Here is an 11,212-nt window from a genome sequence, read left to right on the forward strand (position 1 = left end):
GCAACATTATTACCTGGAACAGGTGATTCGGATGAGACCCCAGACCATGACTGTGTTGACGTTATGAAGACCTAGACCAGATTTGAGGCAAACACCATTTTAAAAGGCAGACTACGAGTGGTACACTGGTGGTTAATCTAATCCAGCAGACTAACAGAAAGAGATAACAGAGCAGGGTATGCTATAACAACAGTAGACACTGACAGTTGAAAGCGCCACTCTCCCACCTGGCACTTCTGTTCAGCAAGCCAAGCTGTATGATGTAACAAGCTGAGGGGCAAACTGTTAACATTTACACTGACTCAGTTTACGCCTTTGGAGTTGTCCTCGATTTTGGCCAGCTGTGGCAGTATCGGGGTTTCATAACAGCAGCAAGGAATCCCATTCTAAATGGCCCCTTAAGTAAAACACTTGTTAAAAGCAATACTGCTACCCAACAGGATAGCGGTAATAAAATGTGAGGACCACACAGTAGCCAATACTCAAATAGCCAGAGGTAACACCATAGCTGACACAGCAGCAAGAGAGAATGTTACAGCCAATACAGATGGTGCCTTTAAGTTCACTCAGAGACAATTGTTGCTAGCTGATGTGAAGGATGCACATTGGTCTGCAGAACCAGATGAGGAGAGAGAGTGGATTGATTCTGGATTTGAACAGAATGATGAGGGATTGTGGGTCCACCGGGATGAGAGGCCTGTGGCTCCATGCAGTATGTTCCTGTCCCTTACAAGGCTTGCTCATGAACCCACACACATGGCACAAGGAGGATGACTGCTTTGATTAGACAAGAGTGGTATGCACCAGGGATAACAGCTTTCACTGCACAATTCTGCTCCCAATGTCTTGTCTGTACCGAACATGCTAAAGATCGGTCTCCTGCTACCCATGATCACTTGCCAGAACCACAGGGTACCTTTGCCAACATCCAAATAGATTAAGCCTGCATGCCCCCAGTTAATGGATTCTAATATTTGCAGGAGTGTGTGGATCAATTTTCAAAATGGGTAGAGGGTTTTCCACAAGGAAGAATGATGCAGAAACTGTTGTGTAATGCTTGATGAAAGATATCATACCCCGGTTTGGGGTTCCCCGGGGCAACAATATTGACAGAGGGGGTGAATTTGTGGCTGCAGTTGTGCAAAAGATTTGTTACTGTTTGGCAATAGAGTGGAAACTGCATGTCCCGTACCTCTCCCAAATTTCAGGCCAGGTGAAGAGGATGAATTCCACAATAAACTAGCATTTGCAATGCAATAGGTCTTGCATTTGCGAGAGTTTGAGCTATTAGCATTGCACATGACAATGCCTTTTATTTGTTTTAAAAACCAAAACATAAATAAAAGACATTGTCATTTACAATGCAAATAGCTCAAACTCGCGTAAATGTGAGACCTATTGCATTGCAAATGGTTGTTTGTTATTGCATCCAGACATTTTCCCAAGTTTACTATTTGAAAATGAGCAGCAAACAATGAAAAACTTATAATTTAGGGAAGCCATAATCTGAGGGAGCAGTAATGGACGCTCCGTTTAACGCTGCTGCAGCAGTATCAAATGCAAAAAGAACAATTGATGGACAGAATGCAGAACATTGCCATACATTCACCCCAGTACAGAGATCTGGGCCTAAATACATTGTTTTTTTGCTCACCATGTCATTCCATTTTGGACCCAGCCATGTGCAAATCAGTCTTGACCCTGCGCCCAATGGGTACAGTCCAGCCCGAACTGCCAGGCCAGGTCCTCCCTGGACTGGAAACAAGCATCCTAGGACCGGTTTCGGGCATTTAGCCCACATCAGCTAGGATAGCTTGACTCTAGTGGCATGGACAGCACGGGACCCATATCTGGGCATACCCGTTCCACTCGGGGTGACAAATGCAAAAAGAACAATTGATGGACAGAATTCAGAACAATGTCATACATTCACCCCAGTAGAGATCTGGGCCTAAATCCATCGTTTTTTTGATCACCTTGCCATTCCAGTTTGGACCCAGCCATATGCAAATCAGTCTTGACCCTGCGCTCAATGGGAACAGTCCAGCCCGAACTGCCAGGTCAGGTCCTCCCTGGGCTGGAAACAAGCATCCTAGGACCGGTTTCGGGCTTTCAGCCCTCATCAGCTAGGAGAGCTTGACTCCAGTGGCATGGAGAGCACGGGACCCACATCTGGGCATACCCGTCCCACTCAGGGTGACAAATGCAAAAAGAACAGTTGATGGTCAGAATGCAGAACAGTGTCATACATTGACCCCAGTACAGAGATCTAGGCCTAAATCCCTGTTTTTTTTGCTCACCATGCCATTCCAGTTTGGACCCAACCATATGCAAATTAGTCTTGACCCTGCGCCCAATGGGAACAGAAAAGCCCGAACTGCCAGGCCAAGTCCTCCCTGGACTGGAAACAAGCATCCTAGGACCGGTTTCGGGCGTTCAGCCCTCATCAGCCAGGATAGCTTGACTCCAGTGGCATGGAGAGCACGGTACTTCTGTCCGTCAATTGTTTCTTTTGCATATATCGCCCTAAGTGGGAAGGATATGCCCAGACGTGGGTCCCGTGCTCACTACACCACTGGATTCAAGCTATCCTGGCGGATGAAGGGTGATGCCCTGAAACCGGTCCCAGGATGCTTGTTTCCAGTCCAGGGAAGACCTAGGTTGGCAGTTCGGACTGGACTGTTCCCACAAGGAACAGGGTCAAGACTGGTTTGCATATGCCTGGGTCCAAACTGGGGTGGTGTGGTAAGCAAAAGAATGATGGATTAAACCCAGATCCTGTGACTGGGGGTGAATGTTTGCATTGTCCAGCATTCCGTCCATCAATTGTTTCTTTAGCAATATGGCCCTAAGTGGGAATGGTATGCTCAGACGTGGGTCCCGTGCTCACTACACCACTGGATTCAAGCTAGCCTGGCTGATGAAGGGTGATGCCCTGAAACCGTTCCCAGGATGCTTGTTTCCGGTCCAAGGAGGGCCTGGCTTGGCAGTTCGGGCTGGACTGTTCCCCCCAGGAACAGGGTCAAGACTGATTTGCATATGGATGGGTTCAAACTGGGGTGGTGTGGTGAGCAAAATAATGATGGATTAAACCCAGATCCTTGTGACTGGGGTGAATGTTTGCATTGTCCAGCATTCCGTCCATCAATTGTTTCTTTTGCATAAGTCGCCCTAAGTGGGAAGGGTATGCCCAGACGTGGGTCCCGTACTCACTACACCACTGGATTCAAGCTAGCCTGGCTGATGAAGGGTGATGCCCTGAAACCGGTCCAAGGATGCTTGTTTCCAGTCCAGGGAGGACCTGGCTTGGCAGTTCGGACTGGACTGTTCCCATGAGGCATAGGGTCAAGACTGATTTGCATATGGCTGGGTCCAAACTGGGCTGGTGCTGTGAGCAAAAGAATGATGGATTAAACCCAGTCCCTTGTGACTGGGGGTGAATGTTTGCATTGTCCAGCATTCCGTCCATCAATTGTTTCTTTTGCAGATGCAGTATCAATGTCCCAACAGGAAAAAAAGTTCCCAAAAAGCTCAGAACATCGCCTTAACATAATACTTGGCTCGTGTGACTGCAGCTAACAATATTATAACCATGGCATTATGGGGGACTGAACTGAACCTATGACCTTTTGATGATGAACATTATCACGCAGTGAGCACATTAACCTATGGAGCTGTTGGGCTAGCTGTAAAGAGCTCTCAAGCACCTATTGACACATAACTTTTGTTTTCTTAACTTCAATAAGATATAACAAAAAAATGCAAATGTTGCCAGCATGCACTCCTTGTGCACGGATCAGATCAAACTGGTGAACCACAGCTGAATATCAGTAAGGCCTGTTCTGCTCAGGCACCCCCTGCTCTGGTGTGCATGCGTTAATGGGCGGGCCTAGCAACAGACTGGTAATGACATCTCCGCCGTGCAGCTGGGGAAGGGGGGGTAACAGAGGCCCTTCTGCCCCCAGCTACAGGCCCCAGAAAGGCCGGCTATCATGCTGCCAAGAAAAGCAGCCCACTGTTGCAGCTCCGATGCCAGCCCATCGCCCGCCCTCTAATCCAACCCCGTTTAGAGCAGCGGGGGTCCTTCCATTTCGGTACATCCACCAGACGCACCACAATTCATGGCCTGGGCGGCACGTCTCAAAATACCACACTTAGGCAGAGGCGCAACTAGAGTGAAATTTCGGCGGGGTGGGGGGGCTAATAGAACAACAAAGCCTTGTTAACAAGTAAATGTTCTTTGAAAGACCTGTGAAGTAATCGGGTACGGGTGTGTGTGTGCCCGGGAAGCTGCCTCAGCCTGGGCAGACACACACGACGGGGGGAGGGTGGGCTGAGCCCAATGGGCGTTGCGCGCCTGCACTTAGGCAACCCATCCGCTGGGAAAAACACACAGCAAGCAGTTCCACACCACCCCTACTTAAAGGACAGATTATGGTGGCCACATACATCCCTTGGTAAGGCCCTGCCCCTATGAGCAAACCTGCATTTGCAAGCAAGCTCAGCAGCAAAGAGCCAGGAGAGCAAGCAATTGGTGAACGTGGGATATGCAAAAAAAGCATAATATGCCATAGTCCGTGTACCATGGGTAGGAGTCCCCCAAACCAGGCAGTCATATTTCAGCACCGAGGAGTCTTTTTCTGTTGATCCTTTAAAGGCATGCAAATAAAGCAGTATTTTAGGGGTTCACTTGGCCAGCTCCCTGAAACCTCAAGGTCGAGGCAGCCACTCACGCGAGATCCAGAACAGGTTCAAATCAGTGGACAGGGCCGAAGATGAAACGGAGGTGTACAGTGCCACTCTAGTCTTGTCCACGACCACACAGGGACGCACGCGCCTTGGGGTGGGGAGGCGCTGCTCATAGAGAAGGCTGCGCAGAGCAGCCTCTCTTTGCTGCTGGTCCTGCTAGGGTTGCAGAGTTCCGCTTTTTGTCAGAGATCATGTCAACATTTATAATGCAGCATTTCCAAGTATAAAACTAGGCGGGGGTAGAGACAGTTCATTCCTGGAGCTGAAGAGCAGAAACTGGTCCCATAAATCTCTCGTACATGAACCGGCACCTCTGGCCGTTAGGCTGTTCGGAGCTCAGACGGAAAGGCATTCCGGAACGTTTGTTCCAAATGATATCGGTCCTTCCACCCCCTGTGTTCCTAATGTTATTGTGACATCCTGCATGTAATACCGATGAGGACACCCTGGCGTAGAACCGAGCTAAAATGAGCCTGGCACTTAAAGCCGGGGGAGGAGGGTTACCGCCTCTTCTCTGCCCCACTCTAAAAATAAGCCATAATTGTACACGGTGCAAGCCATCACAGGGGGAGCCAAAGGCAGCGCAACGCTGTGAATGCCCAGCAAGTCCAACTGCTCGGGGTTTAATGGGGTGGAAGCAGGCTGCGCTTCGTTCAGGCTGTTATTCTTCAGCCGCTATGAGAGTGTTTAAAAAGTAAGGATTTGTAGAACGGGTATCACGGTGGGAGCGCGGCCTGCCTTGTGCACGTAGCATGAAAATGTCTGAAAATAGACCTGAGGCTCGCGTGTGTCACGGCGTCAAGGAGGGCCAGCGGCTGATGCCCCGGCTTCCGGTACTCCAAGCTCTGACCCTGATACCCCCGGCCTCAGCCATCAACAAGCTATCGCCATTGAGCCATCGCACTTTCACTTTAATGAAAAAAGTGCCTACACCCAGTAATGATGGAAACCATGTAATGCCGCAAGCAAACAATCCAGTCGGGATGGGCGGGGGCAAAAGGAGGAAGGGCGGGAACAAATAAGCCTCATTTTCAATCGGAGGCTAACGTTCAGCATAAGGGATGACAGCAGCCAATGAGAATCATGGGCGGGGCTTCCACTCCACTTAGGAAATCTGCTCGATTACAATAAGCCTCGCAGAGTGAGGAGCGCATGTGCACTCCAGCGCTAGGCGAGACCTAAAAATAAATTAGCAAAGACAACTTATGCAGCAGGGCTGAATGGCCTGATGCCCTGCCTTTAGTACTGACGCCATCTAGAACAACTTGTTTGTCCCCCCATGAGGTACTGATGGGGCAGCCTTTGTTGGTGGGGTTGAGGTTTCCTCTTACAGCAAACCAAGAAGCACTGCTGTGGATGGATGAAAATATTTCTGACTATGCTGTACAGCTGTCAGCTGTCTTGAGACCTCACCATCTCCAGGTGGAGGAAGCTCTGCCCAATCCGTTCTCAGAGCCCACACACCATTTTAAAGCTGGGGACATGGTAATGGTGAGAAAACTAAAAGATGTTTCCCTCAGTTCTGGTGGACCGGACCTCACATTCTGCTCCTGGTGACACAGCAGCAGTGAAGGTGCAGTGACATCATGAGTGGCTGCACGAAACAAGATGCAGAGCTGCACCAACAAGAGCCAGAGATACCTATAACGGATGAGCACCAGTCATCCGTGGAGCAGCGCAACATACCGGTCAAGGGGGAGACCCATCATCCAGTGTCATCCAGTGTCATAGGGACACCAACAGATGCTGTTGAGTGAAACATGCAACAAAGTCTCGAAAAAAGGTGATGGCGTGCACCTGCCGAAAAATAGCCTGAAGAGGAAACCGCAGGGCTAGTACATGAAACTGCCCCTAAACAAGACAACTATGGACTAGAAGGAGAAGCAGATGACAGTGCACTGCTAGCCTTTTCTTTACTGAATCTTAAAGAAAGTGCCCTGGAACTGAGTAACAGACCAACACTCCATATCTATACTTATCACTTTCAAGAAAATGCATTGCATAGTGCAATCAATATTTTCTAGCACCATACTTATGCATGTGAAACCTGCTGACCATCCACTCATTACAGTACACGAGAAAGTAGCCCAAGCTTTAGGTCTTGAAAATTGCTGAATTTGTAGAGAGTTATCCAGACACCTCAGCAACCCCATAAGCCTATATGAGACACCAAAAGGAAAAGAATATATTATATCCAATGTAACTTGGGATTGTGGAGAAGGAAGGATTGGATGGTACCCACATTGAACCATACAGCCAAATATTCAAGCCCAATACCAAATGTCACTTACGGTGAAACAAATGCCAAGGAAAATATATTTCCTCTATGTATAAAGCACCATGTTTTAGGATGTAACTCAGCATCCCAATACTTAGGATATTTAAAAAGTAGCAAGTGTCCAAACATATTGGAATTTGATGATACCACGGGTGATTGGAATATAAGAAACAGGCATTTAGTAAGTAGGAAATGGACAGCTAAGGTACAAGGGAAACAAGTGAACTACACTTTACATTACTGGAACATCACTATAGGTGGAGAGACACTGTAAATAATACCTGATGATTTTCTAAAAGATCCATTAATTGAACAAAAGAATGATTATGCTAGTGCACCAAATGTTATTTCTAAAATATTAGAATATCCCTTATGGTCTGCTCGCTTCTCTTACACTTTTCCATGGGCATATGTTACACTTATAAATTCTGCATGGATTAATTAGAAATGGTGTGATCAATTTCAAAACACTTTTTCTGAGGGGGTAGGCCTTGCTCTCAGTAAATCTCACACATTAGACACACAGTTACAAGGTGGTATGTATTTCATATGTGGCACTAGAGCATAAAAGATGCTTCCCCAGCACTGGAAAGACATGTGAGCTATTTCTTATCTTAGACCAAACCTTTCAGTCGTGCTGCATATTGCAGTCCATGATCCATTAAATTTGGGAAGGTTCGCTCATAGGTATAAAAGAGATATACATGCACCTATTCTGAGGCTAGGCAAGTTCTATTTTTTAAGCTAATGCGTATTTTATTTCCTGGATATGGTGCATATGATTTAGAATTGGCCCTCGTTAATATGTCATTAGCTATAGCATTCAATGCAACAAGAGATGCACTCCAAAAGTTCCAGGTGGAAATTAATTCAGTGGCTGCCATGATTATCTAACATAGAATTGCACTTGACCTCCTGACACTACAACATAGGCGACTGTGTGTTTTACAGAATTTCTCTTGCTGTTATTTTTTTTATAGAAGTGGAAACATAGCAAGGGATGTGGCACAAATTAAGAATGCGGTCAGATTAGTCCACAGAGTAGAAACAAATTACAGATTCTGATGATTGGTCCTGGTTATGTTCGTGGCTACCAACAGAATGGTTGAAGTGCTTAGTTCCAGCACTGTTGGGTATCTTTATAGCAATAGTGATACTATTGTGTTCTCTTCAGTGTTTCTCCATGAACAGCAATTGTGTAGTAAGAATATATATTCAATGCCTGCAGTTAAGGTTTTATCTCCTACAGAGCAGCAGCTAGCCACAGATATCTTAGAATACAACAAGAAGCAGAGGAGGTACACAAAGAAATGTTTGAATTAATTGCTATAGATATATAACATATAAATGCATTGAGTACTAGTATATCATTTTGTGTCTATGTGCCAATATATTCATGCTATTTAAACACTGTGTAATGGTGTAATGCCATTCAAAGGTATGTACTTAATTGATACATTGGTACTTCTATGTTTCTACCACATATATTTATTATATATATATATATATATCCCAGCACACCGTCACTCCTCAGCTTACAGCATGGATGGAGACGGACCACAAAATAGTGCCATAAAGTAGAGTTTATTGGCTGCTCGGTCCTGACACGTTTCGGCTCAAAACAACCTTGATCACATGACACAGGTACAAAGCTTCCTTTAATTTTTAAAGTGACAGTGCAGAGATTGTATGCGCTCATGTGACTTCAACCAGGCTAGACATAGTAAATAGACTTAAAATATATACTGACTGTTATAATCAACATAGACATAAAAATATAGATACAAATATACATATATATATAGACATGTTTATAACATTGAATAAATATATTAAATTTATAAAATTCTTTTGCTGTCAAAGATACGTCCTTGTTAATGGTCACACTATCCATAGTAGAATATGTGTACTTTTCAAATTGCACATCAACACGTTTCCTGGTATGAAGTATATTGATAGCAGCAAATAAATGCCGTAATTCTAACAAATAGGTCTATTACATGATTGTTAACAGCATTATGTACAATTGTCAATGCCTGACGTCCAATTGCATATACAATTATGTGAATATAATGATTTCTCAGTATAGTGTCCATATATAAAAAAGTGCAAGTGCTATTTGTTCTGGGTCAGACTGGCTCAACATAGTCCCCTAAATATCAATCTAGATATAACTGACACTAATCATGGTATAAATCTCTGATGCCATAAAGTTTGGTATATGCCCACATGATTAAATGCTACATATAGAGTATAATGAATCTGAATTATTGATAATGTCATTTATATCATTACTGTTGAATTATATTGACAATCCTTAATCATGATATAATAGTCTTATGGACACCTCATATAGTATTGATTTAATTGTTGTCTTCTAGACATCTATTGAAATCTAATTCTTTCTATGCCATATTTTATTCACTGTGATATATTATTACTATGTGTCCCAAGAACTATGGTAAAACTAATGATTCAGATTTTTAATATACCTAATGTGCAAAGATCGCAGTCATGTTTAATATTGTAAAACGTTCTTACGTATATTCATTATGGACAATTATTAAATAAATAATGAATTAAAATACAATAGATTAATCCTTTAAATATCTAAAATTCTGAACTTATAAAATTATGTCAGGTTCATATCTAACAAGGACTTTAATACATAGGTCAGTGGTTATAAAATGGTGTAATTATCTTAACAACTAATTGTGATAGTGTGTTTGAGCCACCAAAAATAATCAAACTAGAAGAACAGTTTTTTCATTTAGAAAAGTATCAATTAAAAAAATTCTTTTGAAAATTCATTTAGAGAAAAAGTGTTACAAAGCGTGTTCTATGTTTCCTTCATAAGCTCATTATAATTGAGATTTCTTGCTGACATAATACTACAATTGGATGATATATATATACAACGGAATAAATATTTTTCTTTGAGCACTTCACCCACGGAGTCAGCGCCTGTTTTTCTTACCTTCGAACCAGGGCAGACGAAACGCGTCCAAACCGGCTGTGTAAGCAATACATTTCTTTTTTGAACCTGGACACGGCGTCGTCATCCTTTGACTCAGTACAGAGGACCTGGTGATATATATATATATATATATATATAAATATATATATATATATATATTACCTAATGGCGGTCGCCAGCAGGTAGTTATAGTTAGGACCAAGTTTCCATAGGAAGAGCATTTTTTGTTTTGCTTATAACTTGGCGTCATTAGATGAATCTTCATGAAATTTTTCAAACTAATTCTTTGTTCATATCAGCTCCTATGTTAAAAGTTTGGGGGTGATTCGTCAAAGATGGGCTAAGAAAAAAGGGGGGTCCCAAAACTTGTTTTCTCCATGTTAATTTCCGTAGGAAACTTTAGACAAGGCTACAGGTCGAACGGGTGAACGGAATTACCCCAAATTTGGCAGGGAGAAGGGTCTTGGTCTAGAAAGCACGCTTTTGTTTATTTGGTGTAAATCCATTCAGTAGTTTTAGAGAAATATCGAAATTTACAGATATCGATATTTGGGAATTCTGCCATCTGATTGACTGAGGCGTTACAAGCATGAACTTGCTGCTTATTGGCTGCGAGCGGCGCGAGCGGTTGCAACTAGGAGGTGTTGGCAGTCATTTTGTGATTCCGTTGAAATGAGTAAGGGGGAAAAAGGGCGAAAAGAGAAGGAAACAGGATGATAGGAGCACTGTAACCTCTGTGGGGGAGTGCGAAGCGAAGTAGTCACTCCTACCGGACTGAAAGTGCGGTGTTGCTCATAGTGACATGGTGCTGAGATGAGATGCTGCTACACTCGGGTATGAAACCGAGAGCCTAAACTGTGAGGTCATTGCTGTAAAGTGATGTGCTCTTGTGTTTGTAGCATACCTGTAGAAGTAGTCTTAGTAGGCGTTTATACCATACAGGAAGTGGGAAGCGAACTACTGACCTCTACCGTGCGTTTATACTATACCGGAAGTGGGAAGCGAAGTACTCACGCCTACCGGTGTGAAGACTCAGGGATCAAACCGAGCTGATTATTGTAAAGTGATGGGCTGTGGGCGCTGTAGCATACTGGCCGCTGTAGTATAACTGTGTAAGTAGTGTTAGTATGCATTTATACTATACAGGGAGTGGGAAGCAAACTACTCACCCTTACTGGTCTGAAGACTCTGGGATTAAACCGTGAGCT

Source organism: Triturus cristatus, chromosome 6 (assembly GCF_964204655.1).
Source record: "Triturus cristatus chromosome 6, aTriCri1.1, whole genome shotgun sequence".
Taxonomy (NCBI): Eukaryota; Metazoa; Chordata; class Amphibia; order Caudata; family Salamandridae; genus Triturus; species Triturus cristatus.